The sequence below is a fragment of the Ailuropoda melanoleuca genome, chromosome 2, assembly GCF_002007445.2.
Source record: "Ailuropoda melanoleuca isolate Jingjing chromosome 2, ASM200744v2, whole genome shotgun sequence".
In the NCBI taxonomy this organism is placed as follows: Eukaryota; Metazoa; Chordata; class Mammalia; order Carnivora; family Ursidae; genus Ailuropoda; species Ailuropoda melanoleuca.
In genome coordinates, this window is record NC_048219.1 from 147,451,993 (window position 1) to 147,473,391 (window position 21,399).

Below are 21,399 nucleotides of genomic sequence, written 5' to 3' on the forward strand. Positions count from 1 at the left end.
CATTGCTTTACAAATGATAAGAAAAACTGAAGACGATCTAAGAGAAAAAACACATCCTGTTAAGGGAATATTATGTAGTTATTTTTAATAATGTTTGTTAGGACTTTGCAGTGAGTAACATGGGAAATTATTGATTGCAACATAAAGAGGAAGGGAGAAAATAACTGATATATATAGCATGATCACAACTGAGCAAAATGATGTGTGAAAATATCGAGGAAACGTAAAACCCATTCATATAAATTGATTTACGAAAGTTTTGATTGATATATTTCAAGCACACTATACAAATCACATAAAATATCCTTGGATATATCTTCACTAGTGTATTTTGTGGTATATACCATTCATTTCTTTTTTTTTACATGTATTTTTTAATTTATTTTATTTTTAATAATTTTTATTATTATGTTCAGTTAGCCAACATATAGTACATCATTAGTTTTTGATGTAGTGTTCAACGATTCATTAGTTGCATATAACACCAGTGCTTCTCACAACACGTGCCTTCCTTAATACCCATCACCCAGTTACCCCAACCCCCCACCCCCCTCCCTTCTGTAACCCTCAGTTGGTTTCCTGGAGTCCAGAGTCTCTATGTTAAGTTTTCCTGATTTAAAAGGCCAAGAAAACAAAGAGTTTGCTTTTTAATTTCTTCATCATCCTAAGGACATAGTTATGTGTTATATGAGACTATTAAACAATTGGGCATGCCCTCATGCACTATTGATGGGACTGTAAATCGATACAACCTCTCAGAAAGGTACCTTATTCGTGTGCATATCCTTCAACACAGCAATCTCACATTATCCCAGAGACACACCAACACATCTAAGCAAAGCAGTATATCCAAAGATATTCATTACATTATAGTTTGAATATGAAAAAAATTGGTAGCAAACTAAGTGCCCAACAACAGAAAAATGGTAAAATAAATTATTCTATTATACATGAATGAAACATTTTATAAGCATAATGTATTCACATATTAACCGTTGTTATAAGAGTAGTAAATACCTTTCAAAAAGTAGTGGGCAGGGGATGAAGGAATATGTGCTCGGGTTTAGTAGCATGGTGAGACTCAAGCTAGTTAAAAAATCTGCTCAAGTTATCAGAGTTTTTGAAACCTAAAGTTTACTGCTCCTATCTATGTATTCATTTTCCTTAATAAAAAGAATAAATATTCATTACAGTTTGGAGAAAGAAGGAAGAGGCATAGTTCATCTAGGTTAGCATTGGGATGCTGCTTAATCTTATCCCAAGAATCATGAAATTAAACTTCATTTGTTTTAACCCCAGCCAATCATCATACTCCCTGGCCTACATGAACTTTCGTATTTCCCGGAGCTTTACCCTTCTCAAGACAACACTGCCATCTCTAGACAGGTTCAAATATTCAATGTTTCTTCCTCATAGTAATTCCAAATTTACATATTAATTTTCCTCACTTCTATTTCAAAAGCTTGTTTCCTCTAAGCAATTTGTAAGTTGCATATCAAGCATCCTGCTTATCCTCTTCCATTGAAAGAAAAAAAATATACCATCAGGATGGGCCGTTTGAAATATACGTTTGACAAGGCACCAGCACACCTTTCTTGCCCCACATATACTCCAAAGATAATGATTAAATATCCAGCCACTAAACCCTCCCTCTCCAGGATTTCTAACCTGTAATTCACACTCAGTCTTCCTTTTCATCACTCCTGATATCCTGATATCCCTACACCATGTCCTTTTCAACTATCCATTTCTTATCTCATATTAACTTCTTGTGGAACATTCAACCATCTCAAATCTCCAAACCCACTGTCTTATCCAACAGGAAAAACACATCTCCTGCAGTCCTGAAAGGTAAAAGCTACCTGTCTTGAGCGTCATCAAACTTCTTCACCACAAGGAACACCTTAGCATTTCTCTACCTTTACCTCTCCACGGTGAGGCCGTCTCCGTGCACACTTGACGCCAATTTCTCTTGCTTTTTTCAGTACGGCAGTCCTCTTTATTCTTGATCTCATTTCCTCTTGCCTGGCTCCACCATTCAAGATAATACCTACATCTCTGAAATACCTTTGATCTCCCCTATTTTTCTCAGTCTGCTCTCTTAAAATTAATATATTCAGGGGTCTCCTGTTTTCAAAATTAAAAAAAAAAAACCAAATGGAAAAATTTCCTCTGATTTTGCTTCGCTTAAAGCTGTTGTCTTCTTTCACTCTTTCCTTTGTCATGAAAATTTATTTAACTAAAATTTTAAGAGACTATTTGTGCAGGATAACCTGATACGAAGCTCTGTTGCAGGGTTTGAGATATTTTTTTAAAAAATAAAATACAGTCTCTAATTTAAAAGCCTAGTCTATTTGGGAAGGCAAATACACAAGAAACTTATTAGAAAAAACTGCCTCCACTTGCTGCTTACACTTTCCCATCCTCACCTCAATCAAATTTCCACTTCCAATAAAACCAGTGATCTATTGGATCCCAAGTGTCAAGACTTCTCAGTTCTCATCCTCTCGGCTTTTCTCATTTTAGAGGATGTTAATGATTATAAAAGTGTTTCACGTGTAGACTCAAGTTACTCTCACAATAAGCCTGTAAAGGAGATATCCTGCTACAACCCCAAACTCCCACTCCCATTTACAAGATAAGGCTCGGGAAGGGTGAGTTACCCAAGGTCACCCGGCAAGTACATGATGGACCCTGGACTTGATCTCATAGTTTCAGATTCCAGAGCCTCCATGCTTCTAACTTTGCCCCTGGTGCCTTCCGTGGCTGACTAAAGGAATGACTAGATGCATCTGTATTAATCAGCTGCATGTAAACAGAATGCAGAATATCAGAAAACCTTTGTCTTTCTCTGACTTAATCTGACAGCATTTCATGCAGCACTAGGCATGGAATTACTGCCCATTAACTGTTGCTCTGTCTAGTTTCAACACAAAATGCTTGCTGACCGTGGGCGCCTGGATGGGGAAGATGGTGCCTCATTGTACTGAAATGCTATCCTCAGAATTCCTGTCACAGAAGAACCTTAGACATGACTGAGCTGTATAATTAGGGTTTTTTGGTGCCCGAGTATCCCAGCAGCTCTAGACTGAAGAGCAGATGGACTCCCCTTTCATCCTATTTCACTACTAGAAGGTAATGTTTTAATGAACTTCCAATGTACAAATAACCACTTTCATTCAAGTATTTTTGAGTAATCAATGAAATTGGAGCATCTTAAATGCCCAAACTAATTTCACTGTTGATATCTCCACCTATGTAACCTTTAATCAATGGTTTAATTCCTACCTAGTTATATTCTAATCCTTCTGAAACCTTATAATCCTGGTATCATCTAAAAATGTCTAAATCAAAGCTTCATCACTTTTTTCTTTCTTACAAAAATCGTGAACATAGACTATTTAGAATTTCTGCCTCATCTAATTTGTTTGCAGGTAACTTTTTTTTTTTTTAACTGCCTACATCTGTTGTCCCAGGAAAATTGTTGTCTGATAAAGGTAGCTCTCTGCCTGCTTTTTCTAAAATAAGAGAGATAAACACATCTGGGGTTTTATCTTCTAAACAATCTCTTGCTTATAGTCCTAATTAGTTCAGTCATTTACTTTTATTTGTTGCCATCCCATTTGAACTTTTTAGTGCCATTTGAAATGTTTTCTGAAACTTGCTGCTTATTGTCTTTCTCCAATATGTAATTTTTCCTTAATTTGGCTTGTTTACATTGCTTTCTTCCTCCTTCACAATTTCTTCGTAAATGGATATTTTTAAATCTCTTCCATATGTTTCTATAACTGGCCTAAGATCTCGTTAGGCATTTATTTGTGTGAACTGCTGTCTTTTTCTTTTTATTTCCTTGGGTAAATCCACCTTAATTTTGTCCTACTTTTTTGAAGTGCTCGTGATGAAACTGAATAAAATCCTAATGTTTGCAGTCAGTCAGCCACTTGCTAGGTACCTATGACAGGCACAACATTGGGCTAAGCTGGGGGATGGAAAAGCCAGACAGAAGGAAAAACCATGCAAGTAGATGAAATACAAGAGCTCTTAAATTTAGGAAAAGTTAAAATGTAACAGGGTAGATAGGATATCTAAAAAAATCAGAATTCAAAAAGGAATATGTAATTATAGTAAGAAAGTATGAATGGAGTCTGAATTCTGAAGGAAGAAGCAATGATCAGTCAAAGTCATCAAAGAAGGTTTTTGGGAGTGATGGGCTTTACTCAGGGAGGTGTTTAGGATGTCAGTAGTTCAGCAGGTGGTGGCCATATTACAGCTGGAGGAAATGGCATAGAGATAGAAATGAACAACTTGCTCAGACGATATCTAATTTGTTGTTGGATGAATAAGGGAATCAGAGTCTGTGAACGTTGAGAAAGCAGGAGTAAGTTTGTGAGTACAGAAGGAAAGGGGGTGCCTATCATTTTTAATTTGCAGGAATTCTTCATGTAATTTTGATTCTGATCCTTGTCAGTCATGTGTGCTGCACCCCCCAGTCCTTAGATTGTCTTCTATCTTTTTTTAAAGATGATGTGATGAGCACAAGTTCTTAATTTTAGAGTAGTCAAGTTTATCAATCTTCTCTTTTATGATTAGCTCTACTGTGTCTTGTATAAGAAATCCTTCTCTGCTTTGAGGTTAGAAAGACTTTCACCTACATTTTCTTCTGAAAGTTTTCAAGTTAGCTTTTGATATCTAAGTTCTTAGTCCATCTGTAGTCAACGTTGGTGATCCACATTTTTTCCTAGCTCAATTGATTTCATTGTCTTTCCTCAGTGATCTACCATATCTCCTCAGACGTATACTACAAGGTGCACAAGTCTGGTTCAGGTTCTCTGTTTTGTTCCTCTGGCCAATGAAAAAGTAATAACCTTGACCACTGACACTTTTAAATGCTGCCTTGCATTGTTTTGGCTCTATGGTAGATCTCCCACGGGCCAGGTCTGGATCACATGGCCACCCAAGTGGGCAGGGGCCAATGTAATCTGGCTGAGAGCCTCCAAAAAACTACATGAATTAGAGGAGAAGCATTTTCCAAATGGACGAGATGGGGAACAACCATCAGTGGAAGGGAAAAAGTGATTTAGGGCAGGAAAAAATTGTCACATGTTTTTTCTTATTTGAAGTGGAACCTTTGCTGAGGTGTTCTTCCTCCCCATCCCGATCATAGATAGAATATCATTTTGTCATAGTGATTTACCAGTCCCACATATATGTTGAAAACACTAACTCCTTTATTATCATATCTGTGTTCAAATATTTCTCCCAATTTTTTATTTTCTTTTTAATTTTACCTATCATATTCTCCAACATGAAAGTAATGATTTTTGTGATTCCAATTTCATGGAACTTCTAAATTGTGACTATAGTTTTATTCTTTATCGAGACTAAGTTTTATTCTTAGTCTTTTCCCATTCTAATACCTAAAGATATCCATGAACATGTATTTCTCTTTTTTTTTTTTCAGATTTTATCTTACTTGACAGAGAGAGAGAGAGCACAGCAGGGGGAGTGGCAGGCAGAGGGAGAGGGAGAAGCAGGCTCCCCACTGAGCAGGGAGCCCAATGTGGGCTTGACCCCAGAACCCTGGGATCATGACCTGAGCTGAAGGCTGACACTTAACCTACTGAGCCTCCCAGGCTCTCCATGAACAGGTATTTCCAAAATACTTTATCCACCTGAAAATTATATTTGGTGGAAATAATAGGAGAGGATCTAAATTTCTCAAATTTGTTTGTTAATTTTCTTGGCACCATTTAGTGAATAATCATTTCTCTTCTGATCTGTAACCATTTTATACTAAACTATTATTTAAAATATAGTCCTTGTCTCTTCTGAGATCCAGACTCATATGTAATATATTTTCTGGTACCATTCATATGTCCTTAAACTGAATACATGCAGAATGGTACTTGTGATCATCACTGAAAAAAAAAAAAACGCTGCCTTAATTATAATAACTGTATAATGTGTTGTTACATTTGGCACCACATTAAATCTATAGATCAGTTTACATAGGGTAGGTAGGTAGGTAAGTAGGTAGATGGATGCTGCTCCAGTGGACCAACATGAGAGTTTTCATGAACCAGGATTACGATTAATCTAATTCTACGCGCTTGAGATCCAAAGGTTGCCGTGAACAGGGAGTAAATGTAATGTTACTGAGTGCATTTTTGGCAAGGTAAGTTTTTTTTTTTAATCAGGTATTATTTTAGATTATATCATTAATGACCTTGAGGAAAACAAAGTAAACACAAGAAATCTGCCCCAGCTAAATCAAAATTAGACCAGTTCAACTGTTAATTTTTAATAAACCACAATTTTGAGAAACACCTGTTACCTGTCTTATAACTAACATTTTTTGAGGGCAGGAACTGTGTACGCCCAGCGCCTAAAAGAATGTCTGACAAATAGTAGCCATTCAATGCATATTTGAGGCATGAATGAATAAACAAGTGAAGGATGGAATGGTAGAGAGCATCATGGGCAAAGTCTATACTTTTATATTTGAATCTTTAGTTCAACCAGTTTTACAGACTGAAATTCTTCCATTAGGAAGAAACGTCTGTGCATACAATTCCATGCAGCTAATCAAATTATACAAATGATATTGCTTCTGCATTGTCATGTAATTGTGTTAGCAGTCAGCAGCATCTATCAGCCGTCCGGTGGAAAGGATGCATGGTGCTAGATCCTGGGAGGAGCTGTGAAAGGAGATACAGGAGCCAAACCGTCATGGCCCCTGTTGTTCTAGTTTTCCTTCATGCTGAGAATACAAAATGAACCAAAGAGAAAATGTCAGAACACTCAGGGTAATAAGTGTAGATTAACTCTTTTCAAACTATGCACCCCGTGTTGAGAAAACAGGCAAAGCAGCAGAAGCCCCTTAGGCAGGTGAGGGGCAGTGCAGCCCCCTCCCTCCACAGCTTTCTCTACTGTGGAAGGATTTACTGGAACTTCTTATTGGTTTTTAAACCGTGGTCTCAGACCACAGGCAAGTTATGATTAACATTTATGTAAATAGAAATGATATATGTTATCTATATTCATATAATATAGATCTCTAAAATACAGACCTTCAATTTTAACCGGAATTTGTAGATAATTTTCTTATAGGTTAATTTACTCTTTCTAGAATATAACAGAATGGTTCATAAAGTGCAAAAGAGTGTGCATGCATGGCATATACTAAAAATAGGAAATAGCTGTAGGTTTATTAAACTTTTATTTCCGTTACTTCAATGGTTTTATATGTGTAGGGGTGCGCTGGGCTGTAATGTAAACTGTATTTCTTACTGTAGAGTCACCCACCATGTTTGAAAGCCACTGCTTTAAACCATAGTAAACTGAGCCACATAAGGCTCTGGGCAGCCGGCTGAAGAGCCCAGCACAAGAACAACACCCCCTTCTGTCCTGTAAGCACACGGTGATAACTCCTCAAGGTCTGGCTCTAGCCACTCTCTGATAGGCTCATACATTTTTGCCTTGTCTTCCCAGATTTGCAGCCGGGCAGCAATCTTTGTTTAAAAGAATTTTCCCCATTTCGTGTAACTACTTGCAAGGCTGGGAATTCTGGTGGCAGCTTCCCAGATATTTATAGCTCTGCCATCAGTTTAGAAGTTGTCCCATCTTTCAAATCTCCATTCAGCTTACTCAACTTGGAGGAACTCTCTGCAGCAATAATGTAGGGATCCCGTTCCCCCATCCAATTCCATCATTCCCAGCCCAGCAGGGCCACACCAGGGTGAGCCTGTGGACACAAGTGAATCTCATACTGTAATTTTCAGAAAGCGCATGGTTTATTTTAACTATATGATGTAGAAGGAGTGTATGTTCACTTAATGTAGTATGTAGGCAATTATGTTTTCCTCTAGGAGTAAATCTATAATTATTCTGTAACAACCGCCTTGCATCATTTCTTTTCCAGATCAGCTTTTTGAGTTTTGAAATTGAGAAAATAACATTTGAACTAATAAAGTTGAAATTGTCAGCACTTTTCCTCTAATGCTCATTTGTCAAAAGTTCTTGAAACAATGAAAAATAAATCTTTGAAGAAACAAGATAAATGGATTCTATCTATGGAGACCAGTTGTGTTTGTTTTTTGTTTTGATGCGTTTTTTAGTATCTTTTTTTTCCTTTTTCAGTGAAAGCAAAACAAGACAATCCAAGCACCAAGATAAGGCCAGTTTTACAGGTCAGTCCTGAATACATCAAATGAGCATATAGTTAGTAGGTACCTGCCGAATGAAGAACAACCTAGAAAAGAATCAAAGAGTTAGAACACAGAGCCAACAAAAAGTGGTAGGCCAAAAGGTTAGAGACTGAGTGCCCAATTTTTACCATTGTCGAATATCTTCTAACTTCAATGAGAATTCCGTGTACCACTGGATTTCTGGTGCTCCCATCAGAGCAGAGGAACTGTACCTATGGGGACAGGGAGAAAATGATGCTGCAATTATGTCCATTATCTATTACAGGGGAGAGTGCCAAAAGTAAATAGTACAAGGAATATGGCCCTTAACTAAGGCTAATATACCTGAATAACTAGAATGTGCTCTTTAATTCTGTAATTTATCTTTCGCAGAAAGAGGTGGAAAACCAGGAGGCTTTTAAAATGATATTAAATTTATTTTGGCCAAGCCAAATGGATTCACTTCACTGAGAGAAATTCTGAGGGTAAAAACAGAGGCATCTTCCTAAGAGTACATTTTATCCATACAAGACTGGTCCTGTCCTTTCCTTTGGTGAGTGAAGCTTATGAACATTCATAACAGAAGGCATTTCATAACTCTTTCTTATTGTTTTCCATGTTTATCAGATATTTCAACATACTGTGACTTTCAAAGAGAGTGGTCCATGGAAGTCCTCCAGATTGCCCTTGGGATGATCTCAACGTACCGATATTTACAACTATATCTTCTCTTTTATCTCTGGAGTAATTTAACCTGTTGGTGATCTCCCAGTGGACATATCCTCAGAAACTTTTATTCTGTTAAGATACACTATAGGGGCACCTGGGTGGCACAGCGGTTGGGCGTCTGCCTTCAGCTCAGGGCGTGATCCCGGCGTTGTGGGGTCGAGCCCCGCATCGGGCTCTTCTGCTGTGAGCCTGCTTCTTCCTCTCCCACTCCCCCTGCTTGTGTTCCCTCTCTCGCTGGCTGTCTCTATCTCTGTCGAATAAATAAATAAAATCTTTAAAAAAAAAAAAAAAAGATACACTATAGACCCTTCCGAATTTGAGAAGTGTACGTTGCCTATTAAAAACGGGAATTTAATAGTAAATTAAGCAGGTGTGGTAAATTTGTTATTGGTACTAAATGTATAAATGCTAAAAAGAAAAAAAAAATGGACAACCTTCCCTAAGAGTGGTTTGTTGGTTTTGCAGGTAGACTTCTCTTATGATGTAGAGGTTATTGTGTAGTTCAGGATTAAATTTATATAACTTTATAAAATATGCCTAATCTCCCTTATCAATTATACCTTAGGCCTTTTTCTTTGAAGCTTTCAGACTCCATGATGGGGTTTCAGAGGAAACACAGAATATCTTCATTCTGGCTTTACTATACCAGGTACATAAAGAAGTAAAGAAATGTAATACCTGACAAAAAAGAATTTGTCCAGTAATGCCATCGATTCAGGAGAGCATCATGACCTCTGCATCCCGAATTTATAGGCAAAATGAGCAGCACCCACCAGTGGAGTTCTATAAATAAATTGGCAATGAACAGGGAGAATTGCATCTTGTTAATTAAGAGCCACTCAAGAATGAGTTCTTGACTTTCTGTAGAGTGTTGTAAATCTTCCCTTTTTAGAGTGCAGGATTTTTATTTTTAAAGAAAACACACATCTGTGTTTATACCAGATGGTATGTAGCCATTTCCTATTATTATCCATTCTTCTGTCCATTGCTACAGATGTTACAAGTGTCTTCTAAACTTTTCCCCTCTCTCAAGGCTGAAAACAGAACCTAGCATTAAACATAACAGTAAATGAAGAGGCGGAGGAAAGCTAAAATGAAAAACAGATGCATTATTAGATTAACTCTGTTCTTCTACTCTTGGTCACTTCAACAAGACAATACAGTTGCAATACAGCCAAAACTGTATTTTGTTTGTTTGTTTGTTTTGCATAGATAACTCTGGAGGTAAATGGACCTTCATTCCATAAATTGAGCTTTTTATGATATTGTATGCATACAGAATTGCCCTTAGGTTAAAACCCCTAGTTGAAAACCTCTGCTTTGTTTGTCCAGTTCTGACTTAATTGTTGTAACTTAAGACTTGTACTAACCTTGTAATGAACAAACATTTGACTCATATTTTCTGAAGCTACATCATTCGATGTTTAATTTAATGACATTCTTTAGAGTCAAATCAAAGGGAGCAAATGCTTTACCAGAGAATACATTGACAATATACCACCCAGAAGTGAGCTCCAATAAAAGGATCCAGTATTGATCTAGGTACATAATGCTTCCAATGAAGGCATATTGAGGTCTTACTGGGTAGCATAACCCAGCTCCTTTAGCATCCTCTACTCACTGGGCACAGGGTGAGGATGGAGAGGATGCCCCATCCTCAATGCCACTGATTCAATGAACAATATTTATTTAGGGTCCACCATATACAGAGTTTCTCCTAACAATTTTGAGATTGTGAGGACTTTATTCTCAACATCACCTTCTTTCCATAACTTCAAGACTTGGGAGAACTTTAAAAAATACTGTCATTACCAAAAAACTGGGGACCCCAGATCTGATAGGAGATCATAGTCCATCCTCCATAAAGTCCTTCATAATAAGGGGACAAGAAACTCAATTTTATCTGGGTCTAGACCCAGAACACCAACTTTTTTTTTTTAAAGAGCCCTGAGGAAAATAGAAGCAAAGTATAGATTTGTTAAATGGAACTTTCATCTACTTGGCCAGTGAAAAGATAAAGGTTGACTTTAAAATGGTTTTATGTAACTAACATTTAGGAGGAAAGGCAAACGACACTGCATCAGATCACAGAATGAAGGACTCGTGTCATTGGAGTACTGTTTTTGGAAAATTAATAGGTTCCAGAATCAAGCAAGATGATTAATACTGGCTTTCATTTGATCTATAAACCACAATGACAGGCACAGCATGCCCCTGACTTTGCCTGGCATTGTGATTTAATGAAAAGAGAAGGCTTAGAAGAAGACTATGGGGGGGGGGGGAAACAACCCTTCTATATTGGACCAGAAACTTCTTGATTGATATACCTACCTTTTGACTTCTAAATCTTGATCAGGGGGCTTTTGTGTGTGGTAGATATTTTCTTTCCCAAGATAGCAGGGTAAAAGGTGTGAGTTTTTTAAGCACACGTGACAACAGTATAGAAAGGAAGTGATAGACAGCTTCATATTTTCTGAAGGAAATGCCATTTGCAAAGATATAAATAATGATGCTGAAGAGAGTAGGGGAAAGTGAATGTGCTAATAATCATGGGTGTACTTTTATAATGGGTGTACTATTAAATAAAATCAGTTTTGGAAGCGTGAGCATAAGGCTGAATTAGAAGATGGTGCAGGCCACAGAATACGTTGGTGTAAGTGAATCTACCAGCCATGCCCTGTGGTTTTGACTGGCACTGAAAGACCACTGTGTGGATGAAAAAAATGGAATATCCAAACCCCTATGTAAAAGGTTGAAACCACAGTAAAAAGCTGGAGCTGTCATAAAACCAACCTATAGTCACTCCCACTGTTTTTCTTACGACTCTTATTATAGCTCAGAATTCTGCTCCAAGATGGTCTACACCCACCAAATCACTGAACATTCATCTCCACCTCTCTGACTCGTATAATGGTGCCTGCGCCCATTCTGCATCCTGGGCACTTCAGTCTACACCTGATCCAACGTGACTAACACACCCTGCCTAATTTGGTTTCCAGAAATTTCTTCAGACACCAGAGCTTCTTCCTTATCTTGCTAGCAACTCTCTAGGGGATTTGTTGAATCAAAACAAATGGTGACGTGCTCCAAATGTTCACAGAGAGATTCTTCATGCTGTGATTGGATATGTACATCTGTCTCAACGGCTGGTCTCAATGTTCTTGTATTTTCTTTCACTCCCTTATTTTTCTCCATGTTTATTGAACATGTCTATATGCTCCACACCTCACCTCTGAGTTAAAGTTCATTCCCTTGCAGAACTTAACCTGCTGAGGACAACAGCCAATTTATAGATTATGGTATAGAGCTGACAAACACTTTAATAGATGTAAACATAGAAGCTATTGGGCCACTTAAATCAGTTTGCTTTATTAGTTTGGCTGCTTTGATCAGGAAATCACTGGATTGAAAAGCTCACACAATACTTTTTTTCATCAGCAAGCTTTATCCCCAAATCTCTTGAGATTATTCATTCAAAGAATATTTAGTGAGTATCTATAATTAACCAGGTACTATTCTATAATTTTAGTACTGAATGGAACAGAGAAACAGTCCTGCCCTCATGGAGCTTACAATCTGCAGGAGCCAAAACTCCACTAGATAACACATGAATAAGTAATACGTAGAATAGGGAAGATAGAGGTGTCTGCTAAAGAGGAGAAATAAAGCCGGGAAGAAGGGTATGACATATACAGGGAGATCGATAAGGGTGACTAGGGAAGAGCTCCTTGAGACAATGACTTCTGCATAGTGATCCAAAGGATGTGATAGGGTGAGTTGTGATGCTATCTGGGGAAAAGCATTCCAGACAAAGCTAGTCCAGCAAATTCAAAAGGCCCTACGGCAGGAGAGTGCCTAGTGTGTCTAAAAACAGTAAGAAGGCCATTGTGGTGTGAGATCAGGGAACGAGTTGGTGAGAAATCACTCTCTTTTTAAAGAAGAGGAGATGAACTAGCTTCCTAGTGCTATTTCAGGACTCAAGGATACAGTGCTTGGAGAAGGAAGTAGTGATGTTGTCATCAAGGCCAGCAATATGGGAGGGTAAAGCTCCATTTCCCAGGCCTGGAGTCATCATCGTAACTTTCAACCCTCACTCCTTGCTCTTGGAATACCATTTGACGTACACACTTCTTCAAGGGAAGATGAATGGGGGCAGTAATCTTAACAGACAACAAGAAGGAGCTCAATTACCTCAGGTGTATTGAAGAAAAGGTACAAAAGTGATTGTGCATCTTTACTACCTAATTTCCCCCTCTTTTTTTTCTTCTCAAAGTCCCTTCTCAGTCGGACATTATCTTGACAGAAAATCACCATTGAACTTCAACAGCACAACTTTCTACGAGACCTAAACCAGTTGTAGCTAAGAATTGAATCTCCAGAGATCTTACAACCCCTAACTGGCTCACCGCATAGGAAAACATCTCTGTAAAGAAACACTAGTGAAACTATCTGGTCTCAAAAAATTGAAAAACCAAACACATGCTCACCCACACACACTAAAAAACAAGTCAAAATTCTAGACAAAACAGAAAAGGGGACTTCTGTAACTGTCTCTGAGACAGTGATTCTTAACCTTTCATCAATTACAGATCCCTCAGAGAATGTGATGAAAGATATGGAATCTGCCTCAGGAAAGTGCATATGCATTCAGTTGCAAGGGTTTTTTTTTTTTTAATTTTTTATTATGATATGTTAGTCACCATACAGTACATCCTTAGTTTTTGATGTAATGTTCCAGGATTCATTATTTGCGTAACACCCAGTGCACCATGCAATATGTGCCCTCCTTAATACCCATCACTGGCCTATCCCAATCCCCCAACCCCCTCCCCTCTGAAGCCCTCAGTTTGTTTCCCAGAGTCCATAGTCTCCATATGATAATTGTCTTTCTCTGCTTGACTTATTTACCCCATGAAGCCCATCCATGGACAGCTCCGTAGCGTTGGGATTCAGAAAATCTGCTTAAAAAAAAAAAATCCTTTCCTTCTTCAAAAAAGCTAAAAATTCTTTGTATTTAGATTCATTAGCTACAAATATGCTCCTAAAACTTCAATTATAGCTCTACTATCTCCATTGACTATAAACACACTACAGTTTACAATTCAGGAATCACAATCTAACCTCCCTGCTGCCACTGGCGCAGACATGAGGCTGAGGCCGGGGAAGGGAGCTAGCAACAGAGTTGGGTCTCACGGAGAGGGTTCATCCAGTTCAGACCACCTGCCTTTGGAGATGCCATCATCAGACAGCAGCAGGAGGTACCCTCTGGGCCCTGGCTCTGTGCCCCTTCGGCAGCATCTCTGTGACCCTGCTAGGAGTCCTGGTCCCAGGAGAGGTACTGAGTTATGCAAACAGATTTAGCTGTCTTAGAAAGAAGCTTTTTTCCCCTCACCATATCAGTGGCTGTTCCTCGTCCTACTAACTTATTCACTGCACTCACCTGGAATAGCCTCTAGAGTCTCTTTGTAATCACTAAACTCCATTCTGTCATGTAAAAGGGGGAAATTAAGGAGAAAGGAAGAGAAAGATTCTGCCTGCTGGCATTTTCCTCATCTGTGTACCTGCCAAGCTACCAACAGCCCTATGAATCTGAGCATAAACACTGAGGTTTAGAAAAAAAAAAGAAACACAAACCCTATAAAATGACATGTCTTTACTGCTGGGAGATGGTCCAGAAGAAGGAAGTGTTTATACATGAATATATGCACTGCTTTTTTTTTTTAATCAAAAAAGAGATGCTGATACTCTTTATTTTAATCAAGTGCAAACTGCTTCTCCCACTCTTTTCCTGTTCCCACACACCTTCTCTAGCTCCATGGGTTTGTGAACTGGTTGTTCTCACCAAGGGAGTTAGCTAGGAAGGAAGTAATTTGTTTAGGATGGCTGAAATCAACACTTGTTTCACAAACCAATATCCATAGTCCTTACTCATTGCTGTGTGACACATTTTCAATTCATGGTATTGAAGGTGGGGGTCATTTTGTGTTTTTATAAATGTGTTACCCACCACCACCAGCCCATGCCTTCTAGGAGGAAACTGTATCACCATCAGAGAGGTTGGACAGCCCCCTGAGAATCAGAAACTGGGTGCTTAGTCAAAAAGAAGTCTTCCTCTCCTCTGCTGGGGCCCCAGGGCTCAGCCTGCTTGAGAAGTGCTGTCAGTGGCAGAAGTAGTGGGGGAGGAGGGTTCTCCAAGGAAGGCGCCAATGCGCCAGTTCCTTCCATGCTCTTAGTGTGTTACAGGAAAACACAGCAACCCCAAAGACCAGGAAAGGAACTCGCCAAGTTCCTTCCTGGGTGTATCTAGAGGGTCTGGGGCTGCTGCAGACCCCTGCAATGTGTGGCACAAGTACTGGGTAAAGGTATGCAGACATTAGGGATCATACAGTCAACCTCTCCCTACAGACAAGCAGTCTGGAGCAGTGGTTCTCAAGTGGGGGCAATGTCTGGAGACATTTGTGATCGTCATGATTGAGAGAATGGATGCTACTGGCATGTAGTGGGGAAAGAGGCCAGGAATCCTGCTAAACATCCTATAATGCTCAGGACAGCTCCCCATCTCCCCCACAGAGGCCCATCTGGCCCCACAAGTCAATAGCATCAAGGCTGAGAAGCCCTGTGCTGAAGGAGATGAAGGCATGGAGATTTGAGGGATGCGAGAGGCAGAATGTGTGGGAGCCAAATACAGCAGAGAGCCCTAGAGGTGGCAGAAGTTTGACCTTTTCAATCAAACTCAGAGGCTTTGGAGACTTCAGAATAATGTGGGGCATTTTTGACTGAATATTTTACTTCAGAATTGGACAATCTATCAAATTGCTGGCAAAAATTGGAGTATTCTTCTATGACTGCTTATAGTGAATGACTTTACCCTCTAAGAGAGTCTTTCATTTTCTGTGTATGTGTGCATGTACAGAGAAAGGCAACACAAATGCAAACACATGGCCCATCTGGAAGGAGGCAGCGTATAAATTGTAAACAAATCAAACCTGGGTCCTCTGTGCCACAGACAACACTGATGAGAAAGGTTACACATCCTTCTTTGCATACAACACATTATCAACAACTGGGGGATTAAGATAAATGAGCTGTCTTTTGTCCCCTCAAGGCTGCAGCACTGGAACCAAAGAATTTCCTCTGAAGGATTTCTCATGAGTGACTTTTCAAAGGGTAATTCCAGGTCCACGTAAAGAGTTCCCTCCTTTGTTGACAGACATCTAGGATGTTTCCATATCTGGGCTACTGTGGGTAATACTGCAATGAACATGGGAGTGGCAAATATCTCTTCAAGTGAATTTATTTCATTTGCATATATATCCAGAAGTGGAATTGCTGTATTATATGATTGCTCCATTTTAACTTTTTTGAGGAACCTCCATATTGTTTTCCATAATGGCTGCACCAATTTACATTACCCTCAACAGTATATAAGGGCTCGCTTTTCTCCACATCCTCACCAACAATGTGATATATGCATATGTGTATGATACATACATATACACACACTATAGAATATATGATACATACAATGGAATATTATTCACCATTAAAAAAAGAAGGAAATCATTCCATTTGTGACAACATGGGTGAACTTGAGTATATTATACTAAGTAAAATAAGCTAGACAAAGACAAATATGCATGATCTTACTTATATGTGGAATCTTAAAAAGTTGAGTTCATAGAAACAGAGTAGAAGAGTGGTTGCTAGGGGGTGGGGAAAATGGGGAGAGGTTGGTCAAAGAGTATAAACTTTTGGTCATAAGATGAATAAGTTCTGGCGACCTAATGGGTAGGACAATGACTATAGTTAATAATAATGTATTGTATACTTGAAATCTGGTAAGAGAGTACATCCTAAGTGTTCTCACCATGGAAAAAAGTAACTATGTGAGGGGATGGACGTGTTAATTAGCTTGATTGTAATAATCACTGCACAATGTATATCAAAACATCACATTGTACACCTGAAATAGACACCATTTCTATTTGTCAATCATACTTCAATAAAGCTAGAAACATAAAATAAAATTTAATTTAAAAAGAGCTCCCTCCTCTCCTCACAAGAATATCATCCTGGGAGAATTTACTGAGGACAGAAGGGCAGGGTGGTGTGCGCATGCGCATTTGAGAGAGTGAGAGAATAAGAAGGAGAGCGAGAGAGCACACGCGCACATGCGCATGTGACCGAGTATGTGTGCATTTCCCTGCCTTTGTCTTGATGTACTTTCTAAATGGAGCATGTTCTGCCAGGAATGAGTGCGCCACCTCCCCTTTGGACCTTGGCTTCCTCGTAAAGAGAGGGAGTTGGATCCAATCATCTCTCAGGTCCTTTTCCAGCGCTAACATTTCTGGATTCTATGTAGACAGTTATTTTCGTGCTTGCAGAAGAATGCCAAATGACTGCATCCTTTGCTTTCTGTCTTCAGTGGCCTTGCGCAAACCTCGCTGGCACAGCAGGCTGCTCTGTGGGTGACAAGTACCGAGGAGCACCCAAGACATCCATTCTTCGCCTCCCGTTCTGGCTTTGAAGAAACGTTTTACATTCCTCCTCAAGATTATGTGAAAATGACTTTAATGGGCTGATTTTTATGTGACGATCCAATGATAGAAAAACAGATTCTAGTCAGTGCTTTACTCAGAGGATCATTCCACAGAAGCTGAGCTGTTTCTAAAATAGTCCCCAAAGTAGCTTAAAAAATAATGGAGATTCTAAAACCAGATCATTTCCTGATGAAAACTCTAGGCCTGTTCAATTTTTAATCCTTTCTGAAATCAGCATGGTTTTCCTTTTTCCCATAAAGGTATTTAGAATGAAGTCCTTGAATTTGCCCCTTGGACACATTTACATGTTATGTCTAATTTCCCAATTCATTTAATCAAGGCTTTCCTAACTTTAAATCACAGTTAACTGTCTTCGGGGGAATTACGGTGCTTATTCCTATTTGTCTGACAAACATACAGCATCAAATATTCATCATTTAAATGCAATTAAGATATAGAATCACAAAAACATCATGGCAATGATTTAAATTGCTCCAGTTTTAATTAAGGGATTAGGGCAACTGGGGATTAGGAATATAATATAATGCACAATCAAGAGGCCATATTCCTATAGGTTTTTAAAAATTCAAAACTCTTATGACTTGAAAGATAAGAGGTATGTGGGTGTATTTGCCAACAATGAGTAATAATGACACTGGAGAAGAATAGGAAGACATGGGTAAAAAATCTGAAAACTCAGATGCACTGAGGAATTTAAAAATCTATCTGCCCAATGACATGTTTAACAGTCCTGAATTCTTCCAGGCTAAAAGCAGTAAGTTAGAATAAAATGTCACATATAAGTGGAATATGGTATTTGGTAAAGTTGTTAGGAATCATATCTCCATTCTGGGAACAGTCCTTACATATCATATTTCTATTTCACTAGGATCATCTTAATTTCTTTATGGCTCTGGGACTTGTGGGATCACCTTAATATGAAAGCTTGGAATTGATCTAAAATGTGGTCTGTGGATGATAAAACCTAAACACATAGTCAAAAAACTTAAAATTAATTGACACTTTCATTATTCACCTGGCTTCCAAAATGACTTCATATAAATTATATTGCCATATATAAATCGTTAGAACTTCAGCTGCCACGTTTTCCATATAAACCAACAGCAGTTATAAACAGTGTTAAGTGAAGCGAAGAGTGGTTTCTCTATGGAGGCTGGAAATGTGAAGTCTCCTATACTCTTATAATCAACATCTCTTGTCACGTTTTTAATTAAAGCGGTATCAGTGCTTAATGTATTACCCACGCTTGCTGGCTCCCCGAAGCGCATGGGCAGCGCTCGCGTCCCGAGGCAGACATGCACGGATCCTCGCCTGGACCAACCTCGAACTGCTGACGGGCCAGTCGTACACTGACTGGGAGCATCCATGTACTGCTTCCAAGGGGCACCTGGACCTTTAGAACATTTTTTGAACAAAAAACTTTGGAGATCGTCTGGTCTAACATTCTAAATCTAAGAGAAGACTAAATGAGCCCCCTAAATGAGAGTGCTCTCAATCAGCACTACCCTGTAAAAATCTAATGAAAGCTACCTATGCATTTTAAATTTTCTAGTAGCCACGGTTTTAGAAGTAAAAGAAAAAAAATCACACTGGTGAGATTCATTCTAATAATATATTTCTTTCAATCTAAATTATAATTATTTCAATAAGCAATCAATATAAAAATAATTGAATTGTTTTACATTACTTTTTTCATGCCATGTCTATGAAATACAAGGTAAATTTTACATGTGTGGCACATCTTAACTCACACCAGTCACATTTCAAATGCTCAGTTGTCATGTCTGGCCAGGAGCTGTGCTGGATAACAGTGCAGCTCTGGGCTATCCAAGTGGGCCAGAATGGCTTTCTGACACTGAAGAAAATTACAAGAGTGGGAAAGGGTAGCCTCTTCCTCCAGAGGGCATCGTTTGACCTCAGAGATTCAGACCAAGCACTTGAAGTTAGATTTTTGCATCTGGTCATAGGGGCAATGCTACTAGAAGAAGGAATTATAAGTAGGTGTTGAAGAAGGTATAAATAAGTTATGGTCTATTCATACAGTGGAATACTATGCAATAAATATGAACGATATTATAACCACTTGCAACAATAAGGATGACTCTTACAAACCTAATATCAATTGAATGAAACCAGATACGAAGAGTATGCATAGATCTCCCTTGACTTAGGAGTCGAAAATATCGTAAATCAAAAATGCATTTAATACACCTAATCTACTGAACATATTAGCTTAGCCTTGTCTTCCTTAAACATGCTCAGAACACTTACATTAGCCTACAGTAAGACAAAGGTCTCTAACACAAAGCCTACTTTATAATAAAGTGCTGGGGCGCCTGGGTGGTACAGCGGTTAAGCGTCTGCCTTCGGCTCAGGGCGTGATCCTGGCGTTGTGGGATCGAGCCCCACATCAGGCTCTTGCTATGAGCCTGCTTCTTCCTCTCCCACTCCCCCTGCCTGTGTTCTCTCTCTCGCTGGCTGTCTCTATCTCTGTCGAATAAATAAATAAAATCTAAAAAAATAAAAAATAAAGTGTTGACTATCTCATGTAATTTATTGACTACTGTGCCGAAAGTGAAAACCAGAAGAGTTGTGTGTCTGTTGTTTACCCTTGTGATTGTGATCGTGTGGCTGATTGGGAGCCCAGGCTGCTGCCACTGCCCAGCATCATGAGAAAGTACCCTGCTGCGTGCTGCCAGCCAGGAAAGGATCAAAGTTCACAATTTGAAGTATGGTTTCTACTGAACGTGTATTGCTTGTGCACCATTGTAAAACTGAAAAATCTTAGGTTGAATCATCCTAAGTCAGGGACTGTCTGTATTTTCTGTATCCAATTACATACAATACAAAAACAAAAAAAACCCCAAAAAACCAAGCAAAACCCACTCAAAGAGTAAAAAGTCAAGATAGTGAGTACCCTTGGGAGTGTCAGTGACCAGAAGGGAGCAAAGGGGGAGCTATGAGGTGCTGGTCATGTTCTGTTTCTTGAACTGGATGTGTTTTGTTTATGAAAATTAACTGAGCTATACACTAGGAAAATGTTTACTTATTATATATATTATACTTCAATATAAAGGTTTTTTTAAGTAAGATTCAAAGTACTAAATTTCTACGTTATTTCTGTTTTGGAACATAAACACGTATCGTGTTTCAGATAAAACTATAAAAAAGATATGTCAATGCTTCTGACCTAATTTTTTAAAACTTAGATTACAAGATAAATTATAAAAATAAACAAAATCAAATCTCATAGGTATGACTGCTTACGATCAACCTCAAAGGTGGCCAGGAGCACAGGCCATAGAAGGGACATGAGCAACCCACCACACCCTACCTTTTCTTCTGAAGAATATTTAATCTTCTTGTCCTGAATTCCCCCAATTGTCCTTTATCCCTGGATTTAGCAACTGAACTCAAGAACAGAGATCCTCAAGAGGACAAGCTGTCTATTAGGCCTTGAAAGAACAAGTCTATGGATGACAGATTGGAACATCGTGGTCGATTTGGAACATAACTACATCTGATTCCTAGACTGCTAGCAGCTCATGATCACTAACAGCTTTTGGAACTATACCACAGTGAAAATATTATGTTTAGAAAACTTGTCCTAAGTTCATTAAAATACTTATTTGTATTTTAAGGCTTATTCTTGGAAATGTTCTACCCTTAAGAAAAATTGCTGACAATTCTAATTAGACAAAAAAGAAGAAAATAGAAAAAACATCTATCCTGTAAACTCAGGATGCTGTGATTCACAACCAGCTCAAACCCATTTCAAGAGAGTCTAGTTCAGCTTGTAGTCCTGGGCATGACAGGGACCTCTCCTTGTTACACCCACAGGTACTCTTGAGTGGACTCCAGCCTGGCCAGACTCTTCACCAATTCTGGTTATGTGTCCTTGCTCTTGGGCATTAGAGCAAACA

The 21,399-nt window shown here is 38.8% G+C and overlaps 1 long non-coding RNA gene across 1 annotated transcript in view; it reads right to left on the reverse strand.

Annotated features, from left to right (window-relative positions):
* Positions 1-559: 559 nt before the first annotated feature.
* The window catches only part of LOC117801106, a 56,479-nt gene continuing 35,639 nt past the window's right edge, over positions 560-21,399 (reverse strand). Inside the window, exon 6 of the long non-coding RNA XR_004623512.1 lies at positions 560-8,419. This is a non-coding gene — a long non-coding RNA (uncharacterized LOC117801106). The remainder of the gene's footprint in view (positions 8,420-21,399) is intronic.